Source organism: Podarcis cretensis (assembly GCF_951804945.1).
Source record: "Podarcis cretensis genome assembly, chromosome: 12".
Taxonomy (NCBI): domain Eukaryota; kingdom Metazoa; phylum Chordata; class Lepidosauria; order Squamata; family Lacertidae; genus Podarcis; species Podarcis cretensis.
This window is the reverse complement of record NC_137181.1, coordinates 18,327,214-18,344,224: the sequence shown is the minus strand read 5'-3', so window position 1 is coordinate 18,344,224 and position 17,011 is coordinate 18,327,214. Positions and strand designations below refer to the sequence as shown.

The 17,011-nt window shown below is 41.9% G+C and overlaps 1 protein-coding gene across 3 annotated transcripts in view; it reads right to left on the bottom strand.

The window, feature by feature from the left end:
• The window catches only part of PARD3 (par-3 family cell polarity regulator), a 567,153-nt gene that overhangs the window by 489,947 nt on the left and 60,195 nt on the right, over positions 1-17,011 (bottom strand). The gene's annotated exons all lie outside the window — the stretch shown is intronic.

Below are 17,011 nucleotides of genomic sequence, written 5' to 3'. Positions count from 1 at the left end.
TGACTCTCTTATAGTCACATATAAACACTCATTTTGGAGTGCAGCCAAGGACAGGGAGTTTGAAGTCAATGCAGACTGACAGGTAGCTATCAGAAGAGGTTAAAATGGACAGTTGCAAGGCCTTAGCTGCTGGACTAAGTCAGAAAAAGAACCTTACATAGGAGACACATTTCTCAATCAACCAAGCAAGTTAGAACATGACTGGAGAAACAGCAAAGAGACAGGAGATTCAGTAATCTCTTCTAGACAAGAGATGACCAGAGCATGGACACGGAATGTAGAGCAGACAGAGACCCAAGTCTTCACTCTGGTTTGCAGTTCATTTATTACAAGTGTGCTTTGTTTACCCTAGATGAATCAGATTGCAAACTCTGTCATGGAGAGAGCAGGTGGTACTGAGCCAAGGGCATTGTTAGACTATAGCAAATGAGCAACTAAAACATTCTTGAACGGTTAATCACAAACCTGTTGTGCTTGGAGCCAATATTAGGACATGCCCTGCACAGCTTTCCACTGATCTGCATCAGGGATAGGCAGAATTTGTTTTGGTTTAAGACAGAAGAAGCTTTTGAACTCGTTCGGTCAACTAAGGTTCCAGGAGGCCTAATCTTGAAGCATATGAATCCAGGAATGTTCCTATATAGCTGCAATGGGAGGGGTATAATTAATCTTCAGCTTTCATGGCAACAGTTTTCGTACAAGCTGTGTGCCAACTATCCATTTGCTTGCTAGTTTTATCTTGCTTGACAGATTGCAACCGTGACAGTTAAGCTACAAACTCTCCTGGTATGTATGGTAGTACGTTAAGTTGGAAAGAAGTTCCATTCATTTCCAGGGGATGATGATGATGATGACGATGATGATGATAATAATAATAATAATAATAATAATAATAATAATAATAATAATAATAATAATAATTTATTTATACCCCGCCCATCTGGCTGGGCTTCCCCAGCCACTCTGGGCGACTTCCAACAAAACATTAAAATACAGTAATCCATCAAACATTAAAGGCTTCCCTAAGCAGGGCTGCCTTCAGATGTCTTCTAAAAGTCTGGGAGTTGTTGTTCTCTTTGACATCTGGTGGGAGGGCGTTCCACAGGGCGGGTGCCACTACTGAGAAGGCCCTCTGTCTGGTTCCCTGTAACTTTGCTTCTCGCAGTGAGAGAACCGCCAGAAGGCCCTCGGTGCTGGACCTCAGTGTCCGGGTAGAATGATGGGGGTGGAGATGCTCCTTCAGGTATACTGGACCAAGGCCGTTTAGGGCTTTAAAGGTCAGCACCAACACTTTGAATTGTGCTCAGAAATGTACTGGGAGCCAATGTAGGTCTTTCAAGACTGGTGTTATGTGGTCTCAGCGGCCGCTCCCAGTCACCAGTCTAGCTGCCGCATTCTGGATTAGTTGTAGTTTATGGGTCACCTTCAAAGGTAGCCCCACGTAGAACACATTTCAGTAGTCCAAGCAAGAGATAACCAGAGCATGCAGCACTCTGGCGAGACAGTACACGGGCAGATAGGGTCTCAGCCTGTGTATCAGATGGAGCTGATAAACAAATGCCCTGGACACAGATTTGACCTGTGCCTCCATGGACAGTTGTGAGTCCAAAATGACTCCCAGGCTGCGCACCTGGCCCTTCAGGGACACAGTTACCCCATCCAGGACCAGGGAGTCCTCCACACCTGCTCACCTCCTGCCCCCCAAAAACAGTACTTCTGTCTTGTCAGGATTCAACCTCAATCTTAATTCCTATTAAGATTTGTTGAAGATTGCTGCTTGAAAGCTGTTAGAATAATTTCATCTTTTTTCCCCATTCCATACTCAAAAGTTTCCAAACATGTTGTCACAGTCACAACCTTTTGTTTGTAACTCTTCCATTCCCTGCTTCCCAATGATACATAGGAACAAAGGAAGTCATCCTATATTGAGTCAGACTATCGGTCCAAACTAGCTCAGTACTGTCAACACGGACTGGCAGCACCCTTCCAGAATTTCAGGCAGGAGACATTTCGGCCTTATATGCAGATACCTTGGCTTGATCTTGAGGCTTTTTGTATGATGTAAAGCATGTGCAAGTTGGATGCTTAATTTGCATGCCATGGATCACCATTTCCCGTGGTTCTATTCCCTCCTCTGCCCTTTCAGGTCACTGAAATTTAACCGTGATAACTTATGCATGTAATGTCAGTCAAGCACAGCATTCTGCAAAGTGGGAAGTCACCAGGTCCCTGAGGTGGATAAATGAGTAGTAGAACTCTTAGTTCTTGTAGATCATCAACAAATAGGCAATATATAAAATGAGGGGTGGAAGTTACATTTCAAAATATCTAGCAGAATCTATATAGAACCTATGCAGCAGACTAAAACAGTTTTCTGCCTCGTCGGCATTATTCTCTTCCACACCACTCTGAAGAGTCAATGCACACACTTTTAAAATATGGGAAGCTAACCTTTGTTCTTAAGCATACACCAACAAGGAGTGTGAATGATGACAACCAGATATTTGAAAATATAATTGTACAGGTACACCTGTTAAAAACTGCATTCTTATTAAGTGTACATTTGGTGGCAACCCCAAGTTCTACACAATAAATGAAATGTAGAGTTAACCAGGGTTAAAAGTAACTGTTGAAAGGAAGTGTGAAAACTGCTGGAGGAAAATATATCCCAAATAATTATTAGGTCAATTATGTTGCTGCCAGCACAGCAAAGAAAAAAAATATTGACAAGGCTCCTCTTTAATGGAAGTCACTAAAGTTTTCTGCATTTTCTCCTTCCTTTCTTTTTTCATCAAAATCTACATACTGGGTGTTTTCATGTTCTTGCCCTGCCCATTGCTTTGCTGCTACACTCCCTCTGCTGTTTGAAAACAACATCCTGCAAACTACTACTCAAGCTACGTGGTACTAAGTGCATACTTTCCCCACCCAATCACATCACTTTTGGCAGCACAACTGGCAGAGGGAGGGAGGACACACTTTGATTTCATGCTCAGAAAGAAAACCCATTAGAAAGCAAAACTATCTTATTTTAATCTCATTAGCCAAGACATGGTTGTGCTGCTCCTTCATAGTTCATACATTGCACAAAAGTTTATATTTATAGAAGCTTTGCTAATTCCACCTACGGGCAGGAAGGTTTTGAACAAAAACAGCACTATGTGTGCATGTGGTTTATGCATATATGTAGCACAATTAGTTGACATCTTGATAGTGGTGCATGAAATAAAAATAACCAGTCAAAATGAGGATTTGCAAATATAATTTTATCATATACATTTGTTTTAAAACTGGGGGGGGGGGGGAGTGCATGTGTCTATACTTCAACATTTGATTTTATCGGTATTTTTTAAAATGAATACATCATATTGTTTTATGTAAACTGCTAATCTTTGTTGATTAAGCAGTATATAAATCTTGTTAAATAAAACTTAGATGACTTCTAGCCTCTTATATAACTACCAAATGACAACCTCATTTTTAGTATCCACAAAGTATAAGTACCCACGACATGTTTTTGTTGAACAAAAAGTCTAGCAGCGCCGAGGCTGACAGTTTTATTGTGGCATAAACTGTTTGATGGACTACAGTCCACTTCTAGTTGAGAAAACTCATGACTAGAAAAACACTGCCTAGTTCTAGTCACAAGGATTGAGGCGTGGAGATGTCATGCAGTGACACAAGACCTACTCAGAGTGCAGAAGTTCCATATTTGAAAGTTTCTGGAGACTGAATTTGCCTTTTGATTGACCCTAACAGTGCATTTGCCCTAAGTTCTCCATCCAATTTGAGAAAGTGCCATAACTCCTGCAAATATAATGTCCCAAGCTGAATTCCCGTCATCTCCAGGTAGAGCTGGGAGAGAATCCTGCCTGAAATCTTGGGAGAGTCACTGTCAGTTAGCATAGACAGTACTAAGCTAGGTAGACTAGTGGCTCGGACACAATGTAAGTCAGCTTCCTCTATTTCTAACTCTGGCTCCAGTACAGTAAGGCTGAGATTCACACGCCAGCTTCCTCCATGCCCAGCTGCCTATGGTGACAATGAAGCTGATATTAAAAGATTACTAGCAAACACAACTTTTTCTGATACATCAGTTCCATTACACAGCAATCAAATATTAGGAAGATCATAAAGAAAAGCAAGACAGGAATCTCCAGTTGGGTGAACTTCAATGTCACCATTAAACTTGGGAGCGACATGCAAAAGGTGATTATTATTCTGTTGTACAATATACCTCAACTGCTACAAGAAAGTCCTAAATACTCCATAACCATAATGAAAATACTAGCAGAGAAATAGAGGTGAGAACCACAACAAAGTGGTATTTGCACTTTAAGCAAGGCATTTAGTTATTTGTTGATATCTACTAGAGAACCTGCATAGTTTTGCAGTATTGTCTTGCACCAGCACGCTTGTAGATATAAACAAGTATTGTTGGCTGAAAGGTTAAACCAGGTACCATGACAGAGGTACACCAATTCCCCTTTCCCTGGACACGGCCACTGATCAGAGGATGAAAATGCAGAATCCTCAAATCACAAACCACAATTATCCTTCTGGAAAACAGGTAGTGATGCTGACTAACTAACAGCATTTTATTGTCTCCTGGAAGATCTTCCATATGCCACCCTCCAGATGTTGTAGGCTACAACTTCCTTCATCCCTTCATGCAGGCTGGAGCTTGGGGGGAAGTGTAGTCCAACAATGTTTGGAAAGTGCCAGGCTGGGAAAGAGTGAAGTACTGTGTGGGCAGCACTTTGAACCTAACACTTGATTCTTATCAGTGCGACACTTGAAACCAATCTTCAAAAGAAGCTTTACATTTATATGCGTCGTTGTTAAAACCCACATTGCTTTCAAATGCCTTACGAATTTGTAACAGGCATTGCTGCCTTCATGAAAGAATCTTAGAAAAGGAGACAGGCTCTCTTTCTATTTCACAACCACAACCATAAAAAATCCCTACATGCCATTCTCCAGCAGTTAGAGGCAAGCCTCTTGCGACTCTTCCTGTTCAGCAAAGGTATTACATAAAACAGTAGGTCAGCAAGACTAGACAAGGCAAGGAACACCCTAAACTAGTTTGACAGCAGCTTCTATTACTGTAGGATCTCGTAAATAGGTATGAAAATAATCTCAATTCTCTTGCATTCAACAGCTCTCTAGTGAAGAAAAATGTTCTTATTTTCTCCTTCAAAGCAATAGCCTTATTCTTCCAGCAAATCTTGCATTGCCAGTGATTTTCAAACTTTCTTTCGTACTTAAGAACAACATTGTAAGGGATAAATATATCGACAATGCAGCTAGGTAAATCAGCTGGGGCAAGATTCAGAATGAGTGGAGGGGGAAGCTTCCTAATTCATAGCTCAGTCTTTAGATATGTAATCATAATGTGGGAATGCAGATCTACTTCAGAATATGCAGCTCTTCCACTCTAGTTAAAGGTGCATTAACCTAACAGAAAAGTGGGGAACCTTTGTCCCTCCAGATGTCGCCGAACTACAACGTGTAGGGTCTGAGCTGACAGTGAAAGGTAAATTCCCTACTAGGGATCATTGAATAATGAAGTGAAAAAAGAACTGCCAATAACACAATACCATTATACAAATTATGGTGCTCCCACAAATGGAATATTGTGTAAAGTTCTGATCACCTTCCTTCAAAAAGTGTATTGTAGAAGTGGAAAAAGTGCAGAAATAATATCAAGGGGATGGAATGACTTCCTTGTGAAAGGCTGTTTAGAGAAAAGGCAAACATGATAGAAGTTTATTAAACTATGCATGGCATGGAGAAAGTGGACAGAAATGTCTTTTCTCCCTCTCTCATGGACAGCTGAATGGAGGAAGATTCAGGACAAATAAAAGAAAGTACTTCTTCATGTAAGGTAAAGGGACCCCTGACCCTTAGGTCCAGTCGTGACTGACTCTGGGGTTGCGGCGCTCATCTCGCTTTATTGACCGAGGGAGCCAGGGTACAGCTTCCGGGTCATGTGGCCAGCATGACTAAGCCGCTTCTGGCAAACCAGAACAGCGCACGGAAACGCCGTTTACCTTCCCGCCAGAGCGGTACCTATTTATCTACTTGCACTTTGACGTGCTTTCGAACTGCTAGGTTGGCAGGAGCTGGGACCAAGCAACGGGAGCTCACCCCGTTGCGGGGATTCAAACTGCCGACCTTATGATTGGCAAGTCCTAGACTCTGTGGTTTAACCCACAGTGCCACCCTACTTCTTCATGTAGTGCATAGTTAAACTATGGAACTCACTTCCACAGGAGGCAGTGGTGGCCACCAACTTCAGTGGCTTTAAAAGAGGACTGGTTATCAGTCACTACTAGCCATGATAGCTATGCTCTGCCTCCACCTTCAGAGGCAGTGATGCTTCTGAATACCAGTTTCTGGAAACTGCAGGAAGGGAGAGTACTCTTGTGCTCAGTTCTTGTTTGAGGGTTTCCCAGAAGGCATCTAGTCGGCCACTGTGCAAATAGGATGCTGGACTAGATGGGCCATTGGCCTGATCCAACAGGTGCATCTTATGTCCTTAATTTCCATGAATCCTAGCAAGCATGGACAAAGGCCAGGGTCAGTGGGACTTGTAGCTGAGCAACATCTGGAGGGCCAAAGGTTCGCCACACCTGACCTCATAGTCTAAACCTCCAAATGAGGGGCCACGAATGGAGTGTCCTCCAGATGGTTTGGACTGCAACTCCAGTCAGCCCCAACCAGCATGGCCAATAGTCAGGGATTATGGGAACTCTAGTCCAACAGCATCAGGAAGCCACCACGTTGGCTATCCTTGCTCTAAATGTTACATTTTCAATAACTTTTGGATGAGGCTATAAGTATAATGCATATGCACCTGTAAGACGATGCATACTTTTTAACCTGATATATTGGGAAGTTATAATTATAAGATCTATATCCACTGCTTTATATTCAGCTTACACAGTGTGTAAGAAGACTGGCCAGTTTATCAGGAAACTGCATAAAACAGCACAACAATATGATCACTTAGCTACACCCCACAAGTAAAAACAAGTGAAGTCTCTTATTTCCTGCTTACACCCAGCTACATTTTCCCCTTTCATGACATTCTGAAACTGACTTAAAGTATTTCACAACCGACAGACTAAAGCAACGCACTTACCGGTATCTATGGACTTCAAGGAAGCCAAGTTTACACCTAAAGGTTGTAAAGATTTTACAGGTTTATGGCATGCTCCTCAGAGATTTCTACGAAATAAATGTTTTGCTACCTATACAGAAAGAATCTCACCTCCAACACAAATATTGCATGTCAACTACTCAGTGACTTCAAGAAATGTAGAAGTAAAACTAAAAATATTTCAAGGAAATTCATTCAAACACAAAGCCAACTTTGCTATAAAACTTCCTCACTTGATAGTAAAAGAGAAATGTAAAGACCCATGGTCTTCATACCCATAAAATAATGTGTGACTTTGGTTTGCTTTTCTTCACCATGGTTATGTGTTGCATCTAAATATGGAAACCATGATCAAGGACTGCAAAAATCCAAGTTGGAAACTGCTGCTTGGAGTGAGTTTGCATTAACTGTGGTTAAGCAACATGTCTGCACCATGCAAGCCACATCAAAGGCACTTTTTGCCACTTCTCCAGCCTGTTTCAAGATAGCAAACACATGTCACTGGTGTCTCTCAACACAAGCAGTGCAGTGAGCTAAATCATAGCTTTGCTGTATGATCTGATTCATATATAAAGTTAAACAACAGTTTAGACATGCGGGCCTCAGGATTTTGAGGGGAAGGGAGAAGAAGAACACAAAAGCTTGAAGCTCACTATCACACATAGTGCTTAACTGTGGTTTAGCACTGCATGTGAACACAGCCTTTCTCTGATTAAGGCAACAAACCATGAACAGCACTTATCATGGTTATGTGCTCTTTATTTCACCAAGCAATCCTGAGGAAATGATAGCATTAAATAATAAAACAGATACTGCAGTATTCTTCTGTTAACAACAAAAATGAAACAGAATCTTCCTCTTGCCTCTGAAAACGTAGACAATACAGAGAGTGGTATCCAACACTAGTTAGAGTTGACCCCCTTGAAATCAGCAGACTTCAGTAACCATTTCAAATGGGTCTAATCTGAAAATGACTTAGCTGGATATCACCTGAAAGCCTCTTCTTTACAATGAAGTATCATATGACAAGGCACAGCCAAACTGTAGCTCTTTGGGAATATTTTAATTCAACACTATGTCATCTAACCTTCTCAGACAGGAGAAACTTCAACATATCTTAATGATCAGAAGAAAAGATTCCTAAAACTTCCCAAGCAGTTTTTTTTCATGACACTGTAAACTTTAAAAAGCCCTGCTTCTTTGTGTATGCCTAAATGTTAGTAACAAGGATTTATATCTTTATGATCACAGTGTCAACATCACAAACACAAAGGATTTCACAGTACATTTGAGTAAGGCTAATATGTTTCAAAAGGTCCCTACAGGAAGGCCAGCAGAGAGCACTGTCTGAACAGAGCTAAAGTAATAGCTTATACTTAAAAGACTGAAACAGTTCTTATGTGAGCAGCAGCAACTCAGCATATGGAACTCTGAATCAGCAGCTCGCAACACTTCAGGCGTCCTGAATTAAAATCCCCTAATGTTTATTAGTTGTTTTCCTTTTTTTATTGAAGGGAATCTAAGGGAAGGGAATCTATAGATTACACAGAAAAAGATGTGCTTTCCAATGTGTAAGACCTCAGACTGCAGGTAGGAGACTCATAAGAAACTTCCTGTGTGTAGAAAATATTCTCAACAAAGCGAAAACTTTACCAAAGTCCCTTTCATCCCAGTGCTCAGACAGTACACTCAGGGAGCTTTTTCTGTAGAGGAAATATTTAAAATGTGATACATACATCCCCATCTGCAATCTGAAGTGGTACAAACCATGAATCTACCATCCTTGCCAGCTACATCAATCTGTGTAATAGGGCAGAACAGCTCTTAAGCTGCACTGAAATCAAACCAATTCTAAGCACACGTTTTATTAATAAACTATTTTTATCCTCACTTTCTGTCCTGCAAAGAATATATAAATAGAAAGCAAGACACAGAGCAACAGAATCAGCCGCAAATGACAAGAACAGTGCTGCAAAGGAATGTACAGATAAGGATGAGATAAGCAAGTGATTCTGTAAATCAAAAGCATGTCAAAACCAGATGGTCATTGCTAGATATCAGACCAATATGCCATCAAAGTGGGGGTCAAATAAGCTTTCTTGGGTGAGAATTCCTGTGGGAGTGAATTCCATAGTTTAACTATGCACTGTGGAAAGAAGCACTTTGTTTTATCTGTCTTGAATTGGGAACGTATCCTGATTCCTGAACTACTTGTAAAAGGTGATCAGATTATTCAGATGATAAGGCCACCAACAACTACCTCCATCCCAGTTGCTGGGAATTGCTAGTTGATGTTGCACTTAGGTTCTGTTTGCAGGCTTCCCATGAGCAATTGGCTGGCCACTATGAGAACAGGATACTGCACTAGATGGCCTTTCAGCAGGGTCCTTACATAAATGTTCTTATGTAATCGCACCCTCAGCCATTACAAGGCCCACCACACTGAGGGCACTTATTTCCTCAATAGCAAGGCATGCCTTTAGTAGTTGCTTTTAGCATGCCAGGAGTGGGCAGTCAGTAAGGAACCACAGAAAAGAAATACCAGTGTAAGAACTGCTGAAAAGAATGAATGAAGGAATGTAGGAAATGGGCCCTATACTGCATATAACACCAATGTCTCACAACAAATGTAACTGATCTGTAGCAAACACAACCTGAAGAAAGACACAGTGCATGCACTTTTGTAAACAAGGAATTTTTTTCATATCTTAATATATATATATTATTATAATAGCCCATTTACCTAGGTGGTCATTGCATTTGTGGTACTGAGCATAGGAGGCTAGGTTTGAGCTGGGGAAAAAACCCAGTGATATGCTTCCCAGAGGCCTGGATTTATGAAAGGGTGAGAAATCTGCTCTGTATCTTCTGCCCTGATTTTAAGTCATTTGGAACATAATGTTGGAGGACCTGGAATTATAACCAGTGCAAAGGAAGGAGGGAATCCAATATGTCCATTTTCCTCTCTTAAAAAAAGCAAGCATCCCTTTTGTTAATTTGCTAATAATCATATTTTTCCATGCATGTTGTGCTCAAAGGAACAGCCAAAGCAAGCATTCGGGTTGTTTGTTAAGGTGGGAAAAGACACAGCTTTTATTGTACAAGTTGGATTCCTATTACTTTCTTCAGTCCAACAACCCAGAAACAACAAACACTAGAGGTTGGATTACATCTCATTCAGAAGGCATGCCTTCCAGGATTTCAGTTAGAGAAATGTAATCAAGCAACTAACTAACAAAAACTCAGCAGCTGGGAGACTTTTGGGGGTGGGGGAAAACAGCAGATTCAGAGTAATCATGTTACAGTGCTTTCTGTGAGGTTTCTCAATGGAGTCCCAAAACTACAAGGTGACAAAATAAGGCTGAATGGGTTTGCAATATAATGTGTAATGTGTGTTCTTTGTTTGCAGGAGAGGAGCACACTGTTAGCAGTAACTGCTTCCCAACTCACAAGCAAAAATTACTGTGTGGCAGCACATCCCTAGTCAGCCCTCATATTGAAAATATTTGCAGACCATCCCTCATAAAATCTTATCCCATTATGGCTGCCACAGCAGCTACAACAAACACGCATGAAAAGTTTGCCCCCAAATATGCAAAACAGCCCACTGTAACTCCACCTAAGAATATGCAACTTGAAACAACCATGTATCACTTTCCTGTTCAGTCCTTGCTTCAACTTCAGTTCCTTTCTTTCGCTGTTTCCCACACTGAATTTTAGATTCTAAGCTCCTCACAGCAGGAATCTGTCCTCTTGTATCTCAAAAAGCACCATGCACATGGGTGGTGTGTATCAATTTAAAAAGCAATAAAATATACCATAAAAGAGCAGACTGGAAAAGTTTGGGGAACAGTTAAAATGAGGTCCTAAAATGACTGAGAGAATAAAAACATTTTAAACTGAACCCTAAAAAATAGTAGCGTTAGGGTATCAATTGAGCCTCTTTTTGGAGGGCATTTATTTATTTTATTTACATTTACACCCTACTTTTCTCCCATCATGGAATCTTGAAGTCTTCCATCCAGGCACTGATCAGACCCAGACCTGCTGAGCATCAGGAAGGTGGCAACCTCATGTGCCCTCAGACCATATCATGGGACCATATTCCATTGCCAGGTCACGAGAGATTAAAGAGGTCCTCACCTTCATCACCACTAGCCTCATCATCATCATATTCAATCAAACCTTTATTGCATTAGCATACAGCCATAGCAGGATAAAAAAATAAAATAAAATAAAAAAATGCTAGCATATTATGTTGAAGATTATTAAATTTTGATCTGAAGAGCCAAGCAATAACTAGGAAAGACCAAAATCTCTCTGTGTATATCTCCTCAAATTATATATTGTTTTGTTACATTTCCTCAGTAACGTAACGTTATCAGCATTTTTGTCTCTGGACTCCATCTACATTATTTAAGTGAATTTGCCAACACATATTAGATTCTTGAAGATAAATAGGGTTTTATAATTTTTCTTAAGGGCCAACAAGGCTAACTTAATGGGTCAATTCTAAAAGCATGTGCTCAATAACTTAAAATATGTATCAGAGATCTGTGGCCCTCCAGAGGTTGGTGGACTCCAGCTCCATCAGTTCCAGCCAGCATGACCCAACGGTCAGGGATGATGGGAGCTCTAGTTCTGAAATGTCTGGAGGCTTATGGGTTCCCTATTCCTTTTCTACATCAATGAAATTTTATGAAAGCTGAAGAAATTAGCAACAGAAACTAAATCTGACAGCAGGATCAAGCAGGAACCCCCGTGTCACAGCTCAAAAAGTGTTTGCTTCATTCCAGTAATCCTAAATTCTTCCACATAGTCATTTAGAACACTTTTCCAGGCAACAAATGACATCTGCACAGAAATGGAGCACTCTTGTGAATAAAAAAAGAAAGAAAGAAAGATAGCTGCTGAATACGAACAGGAATTTATGTGGCAGAACATTATGCTAATTCCTTCCTCCATGGAACATTTTCCAGCAATACTGATTTATTTTTTAATCTCTCAAATTACATTAAACTACCACCCCAATGCTCACGACAAAAATTAGTGCCTATTCATTTTCTGGTGCTGAACAACATGAATTGGTCATTAGCCCATTTTAGCTACTACCAGGCTAAAAGATACAGTCCCAAGCCACTCAATTGAAAATGACAGTCATGGTCAATTAACTAGCTGCTCTTGGATGTCGTTTTAATAGCAAAAAGCCACAATTCCAGCTGCTTAATTTCATTTGGCAAGCAAAGGCCACAAACTCTCACAGGCTAGCAACCAAGTGGCAAGTCTATTTATTCACTAATTCTTTTCCTGGGGACAAGAAAATTCACTCTTCATGTTTCCGGCCCAATTACTTCTAGGGAGGGCAGACATCATCTGAGATGGTTCAGATGTAATGTCAAATGATGGTTTGGCATCAGCAGTGGCATAGTTCTACATGTTGGCTGAAGATTATGTAAACACAAAGTTTGGGGGAAAGACATAGACATGCTGACTACACATCTTGCCCAGACCCTGCAATGAGAATGTGCAATGAGGAACATCTGGAACTATTTTTTAAAGACATGTCATACTTAACACTAGACAACATTCATTAATAGTTTTGGCTTGATTTATAGCAACTCTGTCTGTTTCATGCATGTAATTCTAGCTCTTAAACAAACAGTTTACATCTCTAAAGATGGTGAATGGGGCAAGGGAAATTGAGACTGGACTGACTTGAAATAAATCCATCTTATTTCTGTTCACTGTCCCTCCCCCCCCCCAACTTCACAGCTACAGCTTAGTGGGAGGACGAGTCTTTGTTTGGATGACAAACTTAGGCCACATTCATGCCATACATTTAAAGCACTTTGGTACCACTTTAAACTGTCATGGCTTCCCACAAAGAATTCTGAGGATGTGGACAGGCTGCTTGGATGAGTGAAACCAACCACCTATCTTCTTGATCCTTGTCCATCCTGGCTCATAAAAGTGAGCCAGGAAGGGCTGGGGGCTGGGCTCTGGGGGGTGGTGAATACTTCCCAGGCTTACTGAAAGAGGCGGTTATTAAACCGCTTCTTAAAAAAACAACTTTAGACCCAGCCAATATGGCCAACTATCGCACAGTCTCAAATCTACCATTCTTGGGCAAGGTGACTGAGCGGGTGGGTGCTGAACAACTCCAAGCATGCCTGGAGGATGCAGACCATTTGGATCCCTTCCAATTGGGATTCAGGCTCATCATGGACTGAAACTGCCTTGATCACACTGGTCGATGATCTCTGGCAGGCTAGGGACAAAGGTGAGAGCTGTTTCCTAGTTCTGCTGGATGTCTCAGCAGCCTTTGATACCATCAATCATGGCACCATCATCTGCATCATCAGGGGGGGCGGGGCTGGGAGCTGGGGGGACCATTATACAGTGGTTCTGCTCCTTTCTCCTGGGCCTTGGCCACAAAGTGGTGTTGGGGGATGAGTGTTCAGCCCCCTGGACTCTCACTTGTGGGGTGCCTCAGGGTTCCGTCCTCTCCCCCATGCTTTTTAATATTTATATGAAGCTGCTGGGAGAGATCATCAGGGGGTTTGGGCTGGGTGTTCATCTATATGTGGATGGTACTCTCCTTTAAATCAGAACCAGTGAAGACAGTGAAAGTCCTGTGTGAGTGCCTGGAGGGGGCTGGAGGATGGATGGCAGCTAACAGATTGAGGTCGAATTCTGACAAGACAGAAGTACTGTTCTTGGGGGACAGGGGGTGGGCTGGTGTGGAGGACTCCCTGGTCTTGAATGGGGTAACTGTGCCCCTGAAGGACCAGGTGAGCAGCCTGGGAGTCATTTTGGACTCACAGCTGTCCATGGAGGCGCAGGTCAATTCTGTGTCCAGGGCAGTTGTTTACCAGCTCCATCTGGTACGCAGGCTGAGACCCTACCTGCCCATGGACTGTCTCGCCAGAAGGTGACTTGGAAACTGAAATTAATCCAGAATGTGGCAGCTAGACTGGTGACTGGGAGTGGCTGCCGAGACTGTATAACACCAGTCCTGAAAGACCTACTGTCAGGGAACTGCCATCGGAAAGACAGGCGGTGGAGGGGCTCTCAGAAGTCAGGAGAGACTCAGCAGCGGCGGAAGGCAGCAGCAGGGGGAGAGTGGGAGATCAGGGAGAGAGAGAGACGAAGGAATGGCTCAGGGAGTCTTCCAGCGATAACAGCGGAGAAGTCTCAGGTCCTCCCATAGGTACACCCACTCCTCGCCGGAAACTGTCGCGCCGAGAATCTAGACGACGCGTTTCCGTCAAGGAGCTTTTATGCTGGAGTAGATTCCGTAAATGCCCACTGTCGGATTCTGCCAGCGATTGAGGGAGCCATGCTTAAGGGCTCCGCTAAAAACAGAGCCTTGCTAAGTTGAGCAAACTCTGAGGGACTAAGCTTTACGCACAAGCAGTTCATCATCCCATCACACCTACATTGGCTCCCAGTACGTTTCAGAGCACAATTTGAAGCGTTGGTGCTGACCTTTAAAGTCCTAAACGGCCTCGGTCCTGTATACCTGAAGGAGCGTCTCCACCCCCACCGTTCAAGCCCAGACACTGAAATCTAGCACCGAGGGCCTTCTGACGGTTCCCTCACTGCAAGAAGTGAGGTTCCAGGGAACCAGGCAGAGGGCCTTCTCGGTAGTAGCTCCTGCCCAGTGGAACACCCTCCCATCAGATGTCAAGCAAATAAGCAACTACCTTACTTTTAAAAGACATCTGAAGGATCTGTATAGTAAAAGTCTGAATGGCAGCTTAATTCAAAACAACTAATCAGCTTAAGTGTGTGCATAGTGAGTCAAAATGTTCATGAAAGGGAGGTGGGGAGTCTTTTTCCACAATGGGTTCTAAGTTAAGAATTCTCAGCTCTGGAAAGAGAACTGCTGAAATCACATAAAAATACATTGGGTTTAAAATGCAGAAAGTGTAAAAAGAGTTGTCTGGGTTGCATAAGACCTGTAAAAACAAATGTAGTGATCCACTTTCTGATTCGCCTGAATCAAATTTCACACTGTTCTCTACTCAGTTAACCTTAAACATGTCTGGATGCCTCCAACTTTGCAAAATAACAAAACATAAAATCTTGACGGCAGCCCTGTAGACTAACCGGTTTTAATAAAGGATTCTTTTCATTGAAACAGCAGGCAGATTGATGTGAGAAAGTCTTCCTAGCTCATGGCAAAATCCCCCCCCACACACACACAACTAGCTGCATGTAATGAAGAAGGGGGAATGACTTGAAGTTTCACAATCAATCTGGAACAGGGGAAAAACTATTTTATTTTTGTAAATGTTGAAAATAGACATCTCATCTTTTTCCTGATTTATTCAAAACCTCAAACCCTTTTGAATTTGGTAACTTTTGTGGTGCCACTGGTTGGTATGGCCTGTGGGGTGGCAACTTGGAACAGGGCCTCTTCTGTGGTGGCACCCCAGTTCTGGGACTCGCTCCCTGAGGAACTGAATTTGTTCACCACAAATTGATATCATTTAGACATAAAATGAAAGTATACTTGATTGCTTGGGGTTTGGGGATATGAATGTTGCCTGAGGGGTTTCAGCAGATTGGTAATCTGGTATTATGTATTTTAGAGATGAAATTTAACATACTCTAAATTACTGTAACAAATGTACTTATGTTGTACATGGCTCTGGGCTCCTAATGAGAAGAAGGGCAGCATAACTAACATAAAAAATGAATCCAAGACCACACCCACACCATACTTTTAAAGTGCTATTATACCATGTTAACTGTCATGGCTTCCCCCAAAGACAGTATAAAACAAATGGGGCAACTACTAGAAGAAAACTCTCACATACATGGAGGACTAAAAGCTAGAGACTTGTTTCCACACAGTTTCTTGACTGTAATGGATAGTAGCTATTTCCACTGCCACAAAAGAACATAAAGAAGTAGCATCATTAAGTGAGCAAAATTCCCTACCGCTGTAGAGCCTGGAAAGCCAATGCCTTTTATCCAGCATCCACTGCACGTCCTTATAACTGTAAGAAAACCTAATAAAATTCTTAATTGAGTCTCAATAGGTTTTACTTGCATAGATGGTGTTAAAAGGGAAAAAAATCTTTCAGGCAATTTGCCAAGATGTTATATGGCATTACCCATAATCTAAAGTGATCAAGTGCAGCTATTTGAGCATCTCCATCTTTCAAGATTAAAAGGAATAATCAAGCACTGAAAATCAGAGGTGATCAGTACATGGAACAGCTCTCACTCTTCCAGGGCCTGAGGCATTGTCTTTGCATCATTTCGGGCTTTAAAACTCAATGTGGGATGTCGCACGCAAAATTGCAAGAGAATAAATTATTGAACACTAAAGTAGCAATGATTGCAAAACTGGACTGGGACACTGTAGTTAAAAAAGAAATGTAAGCAAATTAAAACTCTTTTCTGCAGTGGTGTGGGAACATTTTTAGGCCAAATACCACATTCCTTCTCAACAACCTTCTGGGGGCCACGTGGCAGTGGTGGGTGAGGCCAAAAGCAAAAATGATTGGTGCAACAAATGTAAATGTTAGTTTTGTAGAGCAGGCTAGTTTCCACACACCCACACACTTTTCTGTTCTGCATCCAGACAAGCAATGGGCATTATCAGAGTTCAAAGACACATTCCAGCAAAAAGCCCCAAGGATTATATGAAACAGAGTCAATGATAGTGAAAGTCCTAAGGGCCAGACAAAAAGGCCTGGAGGAGCCCATTTGGCTCATGGGCCTGAGGCTTCGTTTTGCCTTACTGGATAACCACTGATTAACCAACCAGGAACATTATACAGCTGAAAATATGCTAACTGTGTTACTAGTCCTAAAAAATAAGCTGTAAAC